This window comes from Triticum urartu, chromosome 5, assembly GCF_003073215.2.
Source record: "Triticum urartu cultivar G1812 chromosome 5, Tu2.1, whole genome shotgun sequence".
NCBI lineage: Eukaryota > Viridiplantae > Streptophyta > Magnoliopsida > Poales > Poaceae > Triticum > Triticum urartu.
In genome coordinates, this window is record NC_053026.1 from 368,933,667 (window position 1) to 368,944,618 (window position 10,952).

The following is a 10,952-nucleotide window of genomic DNA, read 5'->3' on the forward strand; positions in this document are numbered from 1 at the left end:
AGAACTGGATACTTGTGATGAGAACTGGATGGTGATGAGAATTGGAATGTGTGGACACTTGGATACTATGGCTCTGGGATTGCTTTCTCGCAGGGAGTCGAGAAAGGATCTCTCGCCGAGGTTGATAACACTACTACTACTTTACTTTATGCTACTCTACTCCCTCCTTTTGCTGCAAGATGGTGGTTTCTAGAAGATGCTAGTCTTCGATAGGACTAGGTCTTCACTCTATTCTAGCATTTCTGCAGCCCAGTCCACATATACAACCCATTCCTTTGATATAGATGCATACTTAGTTTAGATCTGATGTAAGTCTTGCGAGTACTTTGGATGAGTACTCACGGTTGATTTGCTACTTCATTTTCCCCCATACCCGATTGTTGCGACCAGATGACGATCGCAGGAGCCAGACAACGCCACTGATGACTACTACTACCCGGAGGATGCCTACTACTACGTGAAGACTGCAGACGACTAGGAGTAGTTAGGAGGCTCCCAGGCAGGAGGCCTTGCCTTTTCGATCGTTGCTGCTTTTGTGCTAGCCTTCTTAAGGCAACCTTGTTTAACTCATGTCTATACTCAGATATTGTTGCTTCCGCTGACTCTTGTGTATTCGAGCCCTCAAGGCCCCTAGCTTGTAATATAAAGCTTGTGTTATTTTGATTTGTGTCTAGAGTTGTGTTGTGATATCTTCCCGTGAGTCATTGATCTTGATCGTACACATTTGCATGTATGATTAGTGTACGATTGAATCGAGGGCGTCACACCAGGGATGACACTGAAGCACAGAGACTTGACTGTTTGAGGTCAGGTCGCTACAAGATGGTATCAGAGCACACGCTGAGTGTAGGACACGACCACTAAGCCAAACCATAGGTCACACTTCTCTTCTCATTTCTGACTCCTCTCCATTTTCTACTCTTTAGGATGGCGGATGAAAGGAACAAGTTTGCACAACCAGCTGAAGACACACCATTTGGACGCCACCTGAAGGAAGTCACTAGGTACTTGAACATTGGAATACCAAGGTTCACCGGGACATACAACGCCACCTTACCAGAGGAGGAGTGCTGGATGATTCAAGTACAAGTTCCAGGAAGGACCTTCACGCCAGTCACTAAACCCATAGAGTTGTCCTTCGATGCACCAACCTGGAGTTTAGGAAAGAGTATGGCGGCTCACATCACCATGAGACGCATTGGAGAAGTCTACAATAGGGAACTCAAAGACACTATCTATCAGATATGTGGGCGCCGAGACGAGCAATGGGAAGTAATTAGCACCAAGAAGGATAGATCCATTGCAGCTTTCATCCAGGAGTTAAACCAGCACATTCGACGTCAGGAGAACCAGATGTGCGCAGACATGATGGACTTGAAGAAGGCAAAGACTAGGATCATCGAGCTGGAGGAAGAACTCAAGTTTACACGCAATGGATATGAGGAGGAAATCAAGACACTACTGGAGAAGAATGACGACCTAGTTAAGAAGATCGGAGTATTCATGGGAGGACCAGCACCGGGAGTAGAAGACGACGATTCCACTTGCCCGGACGACTACATCATCATCGACGACACCGATTCCGATCTAGTGAGGATGACTTTGAAGACGAAGCTAGAGCAGACATCATGGAATCTTCCACCGATCAAAATTTCTAGATGAGCACCATATATTATTAGTATTCCCCCATGTATTTAGTAGAAGTTGAGCACTTTTGCGATAATTCTAGACCGCTCGTATGCCCTTGCTTGATTGATTGAGTGAAATGATTGTGTTTGTCTCATGTGCATATGGGTAGTGCTTTCTCATTAGACCCCCTTTTCTATTCTGATCTCTTCCATCTAAACCCATCAGATGCCTCCGAGACGTGACCCCGGATTTGCTTTCCCACCGGAGCTCACCCAGTTGATCCAGCAGCAGAATACTTTGATGCAATTGCTAGTTCAGAACCAGGGCAACAACAACAACAACCCGCCACCAGTGGACAACCTAGCCCGCTTTCTAAGGTTACAACCGCTGGTGTTTTCCAGTAGCACCGAGCCTATAGTTGCAGATGATTGGCTCCGCACGATTGGAAGGGAGTTAACCACTGCAGGATGCACTGATGCTGAGAAGGTGCGTTTTGCCGCACATCAGTTGGATGGACCAAGAGCATCATGGTGGGAGAATTACACTGTCACCTACCCCATAGCCACGGTGACATGGGACCAATTTCAGCAAGCTTTCCGCACAGCTCATGTCTCAACTGGAGTTATGCATGTGAAGAAGCAGGAGTTCCGCAACTTACGCCAGGGGAACCGTACTATGGCTCAGTACGTGGATGGGTTTAGCAAGTTATCTCGCTATGCCCCTGATGATGTGGCCACAGATGCCGCGAAGCAACAGAAGTTTATGGAAGGGCTGAATGATGAGATGAGCATGCAGTTGATGGTAGCAACCTTCAACAACTACCAGGAGTTGGTAGATAAGGCGCTTATGATTGAAGGGAAGCAACAGCAGATTGAGAGCCGTAAGAGGAAGTACGGACAAGGGAAGTATAACTCAGGAGCTCAGCAGAAACTCGCCTAATCCCGAACTCGGGAGGACTTTTTCATAACCATGGAGGTCACAACCACACTGGAGGAGGATCGCATAATCACAATGGTGCTAAGAATGGAAATGGGAACGGAGCTAACAACAATCAGAACCGCTCCAACCCAGCCACACCCGCCAAAAGAGACCTAAGTCAAGTTACTTGCTTTAAGTGTGGGAAGACAGGGCACTATGCCAATGATTGCCCTGAAGGAAGGAATGGAAACGGGAATGGGAGCGCTGGAAAGAAGCCTAATCCATTCAACAAAGGACAAGTGAACCACGTTAACGTGGAGGAAGTTGAAGAGCAGCCGGACGCGGTAATAGGTAAGTTTTTAGTTAAGTCATTTACCGCTCTTGTTCTTTTCGATACTGGTGCATCACATTCATACATATCAAGGGGATTCGTGGATAAGTTTAAACTACCAACCCAAACCCTTAGGACCCCTCTCCTAGTGAGTTCACCTGGAGAAGAGTACATGGCTAGCCGATGGTGCAACCAGATACCTCTAACCATTGGTACACATGTTTTTCTATCCGACCTAATTATCTTGGAGTCACAAGGATTGGATGTGATATTAGGTATGGACTGGATGTCAAAGTATGGAGGAAGCATTACTGTGCTAGTAAGTCGATTTATCTCACCACCCCGGAGGGAAAAATGATTAAGTATGTATCTAGGCATGTGCCTAGGAGGAGCCAAGTGAATGCCCTCACGGGAGTTGTTCAGGAGGAAGTGCTTGTAGTGAAGGATTTTCCGGATGTGTTTCCAAAGGAGTTACCAAGCATGCCACCGGATAGAGACATTGAGTTTTTGATAGAGCTATTGCCAGGTACAGGGCCAATATCCAAGAGACCCTATCGTATGCCCGCAAATGACCTAGAGGAAATTAAGAAACAGATTAATGAGTTATTAGAGAAAGGTTACATTTGAAGAAGCTCGTCACCTTGGGGAGCCCTAGTACTTTTGGTGGAGAAGAAGGATAAATCCCTAAGGATGGTTGTTGATTATCGGGCTTTGAATGAAGTGACGATCAAGAATAAGTACCCACTGCCGATGATGAATGATCTGTTTGATCAGCTGCAAGGAGCTAAAGTGTTTTCGAAGATTGACTTACGATCGGGATATCATCAGTTGAAGATTCGAGAGAAGGATATACCAAAGACGGCGTTCACCACGCGGTATGGATTATACGAATATACGGTCATGTCGTTTGGACTGACTAACGCCCCTGCCTATTTTTTGAGCATGATGAACAAGGTGTTCATGGAGTATTTGGACAAGTTTGTTGTGGTGTTTATTGATGATATTATGGTATACTCGAAGAATGAAGGGGAACACAAGGAGCGTTTGCGATTGGTGCTCGAGAAACTCAGGGAACACCAGTTGTATGCTAAGTTCAGCAAATGCGAATTTTGGTTGAAGGAAGTCGGATTCCTTGGACATATTTTATCAAGAGAAGGTATAGCAGTAGATCCCAGCAAGGTTCAGTTAGTCACTGAATGGTTGGCACCCACTTCAGTTAGCGAGATACGCAGTTTCCTTGGACTCGCAGGATACTACCGGAGGTTCATTGAGAAATTTTCCAAGATTGCGAAGCCAATGACTGAACTATTGAAGAAGGATACTAAGTTCAAATGGACATATGATTGCGAGGCAAGTTTCCAGGAGTTGAAGAAACGTTTGACTACAGCCCCAGTGCTAACACTGCCAGATATACATAAGGAGTTCCAAGTATATTGCGACGCCTCCCGCTTAGGACTTGGATGTATGCTTATGCAGGACGGAAGAGTTGTTTCGTATGCCTCACGACGACTAAAACCTCATGAGTTGAACTATGCCACGCATGATTTGGAGCTAGCAGCCGTAGTGCATGCATTGAAGACTTGGAGACATTACCTTATTGGAAACCGTTGTGATGTGTACATGGATCATAAGAGTTTGAAATACATTTTCACACAGAAGGAGCTGAACCTTAGACAGAGGAGATGGTTGGAGCTTATAAAGGATTACGATATGAAGCTACACTATCATCCAGGAAAGGCCAATGTCGTAGCAAACGCTTTGAGCCGACAGTGTTATGCTAATATCCTTGAAAGTAAGGGATTGCCTAAGGAGTTAGCAGAGGATATCAGGGAACTTCGATTGGAGATTATTCCAAGAGGTTTCGTTGCCACAATGGAGGTTCAGTCTACGTTGTTGGGCAAGATTCGAGAAGCTTAGAAGGATGACAAAGAGATTGCCGAGATAAAGGAGAAGATGAGCAAAGGAAAGGCCAAAGGTTTTCGTGAGGATGAGCACGATACCTTATGGTTTGAGGACCGAGTTTATATACCCAATAACCCAGAAATCAGGAAGCTAATACTTCAGGAGGCTCATGACTCACCATACTCGATACACCCCGGAAACACCAAGATGTATTTGGATTTGAAGGAACGTTTCTGGTGGACTGGTATGAAGAAGGATATTGCCGAGTATGTAGCAGTATGTGATGTTTGCCAAAGAGTAAAGGCAGAGCATCAGAAGCCAGCAGGACTATTACAGCCTATGCCGATACCCGAATGGAAGTGGGATAAACTTGGCATGGATTTTATCACCGGATTGCCCAGAACCAAAGCAGGATATGATTCTATATGGGTAGTAGTTGATCGCTTGACCAAAGTGGCTCACTTTATCCCAGTGAAAATCACGTATACAAGTGCGAAGTTGGCCAACATATATATGTCCAGGATCGTATGTCTACATGGAGTTCCAGGACCATCGTATCAGATAGAGGAACCCAGTTTACTTCAAAGTTTTGGCACCCATTACACCAAACTTTGGGAACAAGATTGGAGTTCAGTACAGCGTTCACCCACAGACGGATGGACAGACTGAGAGAGTCAATCAGATTTTGGAGGACATGTTGAGAGCCTGTGCGCTAGATTATGTAATCTAGCTGGGATGACAATTTGCCTTACGCAGAGTTTTCATACAACAATAGCTACCAAGCCAGTTTGAAGATGGCACCGTTTGAAGCCCCGTATGGACGCAGGTGCAGAATGCCGTTGATGTGGGATGAGGTAGGAGACCGGCAGTTGTTTGGACCAGACTTGATCAAGGAGTCTGAGGAGAAGGTTAAACTAATTCGTGAAAGACTGAAGATTGCTCAGGCCAGGCAGAAGAGTTACGCAGACTCGAAACGCAAGGAGGTAACCTATGAAATTGGAGATAGAGCATATCTGCGAGTATCACCCTTGAGAGGAGTGAAACGTTTTGGAGTTAAGGGAAAGTTAGCCCCAAGATTTGTAGGACCGTATCATGTTTTGGAACGGATGGGTGAAGTTGCCTACATGTTGGAATTACCTGAGGGATTGTCAGGAGTTCACGATGTGTTTCACGTTTCACAGTTGAAGAAGTGTCATGCTAAGATAGCCGATATACCGTTAAGAGATACAGTACCCTTGGAGGCAATTCAGTTGGATAGTGATTTGACTTATGAGGAGAAGCCAGTTAAGATTCTTGAGTTTGCCAGCCGAGTCACCCGCAGCAAGGTTATCAAGTTTCACAAAGTTCAGTGGAGCCACCATACCGAGGATGAAGCCACCTAGGAACGAGAGGATGATCTACGCAAAGACCACCTGCACCTATTTTCTAGCCAACCCGAATCTCGAGGGCGAGATTCATCTTAAGGAGGGTAGGTTTGTAACATCCCAAATTTTCAATTTGGAATGTTATACATAGGTCATGCATGCATATCATATTTTATTGCGTTTTCGTTTTCGCAATCCTCGAAACCCTAAGCAACTCAAGGACCCTCGGAGAGAGTTGGGGATTTCCAGGTTTTCATATTTGATTCTTATCAAATAATGAAACGAGGATTTTGATTTTAATAATTTTTCTCTCCAAAAAATATTTCGTATTAAAATATAAGAGAGGAGATAATATGACTTCTCCAAAATAATTGAAATATTGGAGGAAAAATATTAAAATCATTTATTTTGATTTTATTTGGATTTTATTTGCATTAGAAAAATTGCATGTCTTCGAAATTGCATTTTAGGGCCAAGGAAAATGTTCATCTCGTTCTAAATATTTTATTTAGACGGTGAAAATTTGTTTTGGCATTTTTAGATTTTTTATTTATTTTATAGGATTTTATTTCTGTCGGCGAAATTGTTTTTTAAAAAAAATCTCCAGCCGACTGGGCCGAACCCAGCCGGGCCGCCGGCCCAAGCCGCCGCCGCCTTCCCGCGCGCGAGCGCCCCCGCCGCCGAGCTCGGACCAGAGTTCGAGCCGGACTCCGCCTCCGCCGCGCCTTGCCCCCTCCTCCAAGTCGCCCCTTGCTCTTTATATACGCACCACCCGCCCCCCACCAACACACCACCACCACCGCCCGCGCCGCCCACAGCCACCGCCGAGCCCCGCCGCCCAACCCCGCCTCGCCAGACCCGAGCCGCCGGTTTTTTTTAAACCGTTCGGTTTTTTTAGAAACCCTAGTTCGTTTTTTAGATTGGTTTGCCAGTTTTTCTCGGTTCTTCTATTTAGCGGACGTTCGTCCGTACGTTTGTTTTAACGAACGGTTTTCACCCGTTAGTCACAGCTAACGAACGCTCGTTCGTTAGACTGTTCGTCAGTTTTCTTTTTATCGGATTTATCTGCGATTTTTCTCGATCATGATTTCTGATCCGATCTTAGTTTCTGTTTATCTTTTCGCTCGTTAGTCGGAATCAGGCGATTCAAGCGCCTAGATCTTCGTCTCGAGACCGTCTTTCTGTTTAACCAACTTGCACAAGTTTTTTCCACTGTAAAAATTTGACCTTAGTTCAGATTAGTAAACGGATCTTGTTTCTTTCGCCGTTTGAGTTTTGTTGCTCCGTTTGATTTGATTCTTTTTGCGTACCGGAGTTCTTAAGTTGAACTTTCTGGTCGACCCCTCGTATTTGAGTTTTGCTTGTGCATCTTTGCTTGTTCCTTATGTATGTTATTGTTTGTTTGCGATAGAACACCCAGAGTGCGAAGCGTGTTACTACGAGTCTTTAGGTTTCGCGGATCGTCAGCAAGGCATGTAACACATTGATCATACTCTTTTCATACCCAGTTTTTATTGCATTAGTTCCAATCCTCAAACATTGCATGATTAGGACATCATTAACTTGTGGGTTGGGAAGTAGTTGTTGAGGTAGAACCTATTACCCTATTACTATCAAACCCTTGGGAGTTACTTCTACGTGTTGCTTATATTGCTATGCTATGTTTTGCTCGTAGACGTGGTTTGGGTTTGAGTGAAATCCATGACAGATGTGAGGTTATTAATTAATGGTTCAACTTAAGGTGGCAACTTAAATTAACATCTGGGTGGATTGAGGCACCTAGGGAACCCAGTGTTGTCTATTTTTTTGGAAATCCCGGGGTATCCGTGTGATCTTCCTATGGACCGCCACCCAGGTTCAAAGGGAACTGAGATGATTCATGCTAGAAACTTCCATGTGCAGCCACAAGCTATTATGGGCTCTAGCATAGTTGAGGAAGTTACGTGAAGCTCTTGAAGAGGTGGATCAGCAGGTAGTGGGTTTTGTAGGTTTGGTATGGTCTACCCGGAGTAGAGAGTTAATGTTTCTGAAAGGCAGTGTCTCGGTCATCCGTTTCTCAAACACCATGTAGTGCAAGAAATCCAACAGAGGCGATCGAGTCTTGTGGGGAAAAGTGCGCAAACCTCTGCAGAGTGTACAATCTAATCATGGTTAGCCGTGTCCCTAGTTATGGACAATCTTGAGTATCTAGTACTTGGGTTATCACATGTATCTCATCACTCTTAATTAATATTGATGGGTTGTTAATTACTTTAATTGGGATTGAGTTGGGGTTACCTTCTCAATATTTTTTCAACCACCATGATAGTTAAATTAAAATCTATTCCTTTGTTATAGGGAAAAATTGGCTTTTCGCAAAAATTATAACCATAGAGCTTTCCACCAGCCAAATATGCATGTAGTGATAGCATTATTCTGTTCTTGTCCTACTGTGTTACATTGCCAGCATATTTCATGTGCTGACCCGTTCTCGGGCTGCAACATATTATGTTGCAGACTTTTTAGACGAGGAGTAAGGTTCGTTAGGTCATTGCTGTGCAGCTCAGCTACGCCGTTGGAGTTGATGGACTCACCTATCTTCCAAACCTTCCACTATTATCGCATTAGATGGCCTTAAGACATATTATTGTAATAAGTTCTCTTTTGAGACATTCAATGTAATAAGTGTGTGATTGCTACTCTGTTATAAATCCTTCGAGTACTATGTGTGTCAGCATTACCGTTCCAGGGATGACACTGAAGCACAGAGACTTGACTGTTTGAGGTCAGGTCGCTACAATCAGTATCTCTTACTCACAAATATCTTTGTGCAAAACTTTCATTTCTATTCTAGGAGCTCACCACCTATGGTGGAGTTTCATTTATATGATGAGCATAAGGAGATGTCACTTTTATGATTTTTGTCGGGTTTGTTTAGTCCCTTTCGAGGGCATGACGGAGGAACCACATCGCGAGGATGTGGATGGGTTTATTGATACTATCACTGTAGGGGAAACAAGGAAGGTTTCCGATGCACGAATCACTAGCATACATTTTCTTGTTTTATGCTATTTTGCATTATTTGCTAGTCATTGTTTAATTGGTCGCGGAAACTGTGGAAACCTTAGTATCCCTGATATTATTATTTTGCTCCATGGTTTATTCGGTGATAACTCTATTAGTATGGGCGGCATTATTGCTAGACGGTTAAGTCTAAACCGCACAAAGGGCTCCATCTTTGGAGGCATCTATGCTTCACGCCTAGCTGTACATTTTAACATACCTATTAGGCATTATGAGAAGGAAGAAAAACTGCTGCTTCACGTTTATTTAGACTATAAGAGTATGGTGGCACATGATTTTGTTGTTAAAAATAGGGAAGGAGAGCTTAAATACAAATTGTTCTTTGATAAACATCATCCTGAGACTATTACCCTGCCTGCTCCTTCTTTGTTTGATTTATCTGCAGGCCAGTACCTTGTTCCATTAGAGGCTATTCACGCCTACCGAAACCCTGCACCAGCCATGGAACCAGAGCCGGAACCACAAGTTGATCCTTCACTACAGTCTAATTACCAGTGGGATCCGGAGATGATTGCCAACCAGTGGCAATCGGAGTCTTCTTCTTCATCGTAGTACTACCCCAAATACTATTATGGATATCCGCCAGGCCAGCCGTGGCCATAGACCAACTTAGGCCAAAAGCCTAAGCTTGGGGGAGTACGTATTTCCCACCGACATTACACTTATGTTCACACACTCATTGCTAGATGTCGGTGCTCATACTCTTTCATTGTATCATCCATGCTACTTTACTTTCCTTTTTATGCTTTCTTCTTGTGTGTTTAATAAACCTTAAGAAAAACAAAAAAAATTAGTTGTAGCTTTTAATTAGTTTACTTTCCATGCTTGTAGTAGTAACTAAAAATTAAACCCAAAAATATTTCTTGTTCTTCTTTTGCTTGTTGGGAGCTTTCCCGTGTAAATAGTTTTATTTCTTTTCTTTTCTTTGGGGGTCGATAGGAGAAGACCATGATTAAATTGTTGAGGAGGCTCTTATATGCATAATTGTTGATCTGACAAAAGAGCCCATATTGCCATGTCTTCTCCTGTTTATTGAATGCTTGCAGATTCCAGCTTAGTCCAATGCACATGCACAATTATTATTATTCACATCGTTCGGTCGTGCATGTGAAAGGCAATTATGACTATATATGATGGACTAACTGAGATGAGAAAAGCTGGTATGAACTCGACCTCTTTTGTTTTTGTAAATATGATTATTTCATCGTTCCTGATTCGGCCTATTATGAATAAACACGTTCGCAATGACAACTAGAGATCATAGTTCTTGTGCCATGCTTGATTACCTATGAGTTATAATGGTTTACTTTGCATGCCAACATGCTATTGAAATGGTTATGATGTGGTATGATAGGGTGGTATCCTCCTTTGAATGATTTAAGTGACCTGACTTGGCGCATGTTCACGCATGTAGTTGAAACAAAATCAACATAGCCTTCACGATATCTATGTTCATGGTGGATTATATCCTACTCATGCTTGCATTCGGTGTTAATTAATTTTAATGCATGTTCATGACTATTGTTGCTCTCTAGCTGGTCGCTTCCCAGTCTTTTGCTAGACTTCACCTGTACTAAGCGGGAATACTTCTTGTGCATCCAATTCCTTAAACCTCAAAGTTATTCCATATGAGTCCACCATACCTACCTATATACGGTATCTACCTGCCGTTCCAAGTAAATTTGTATGTGCCAAACTCTAAACCTTCAAATAAATATCCTGTTTTGTATGCTCGAATAGCTCAT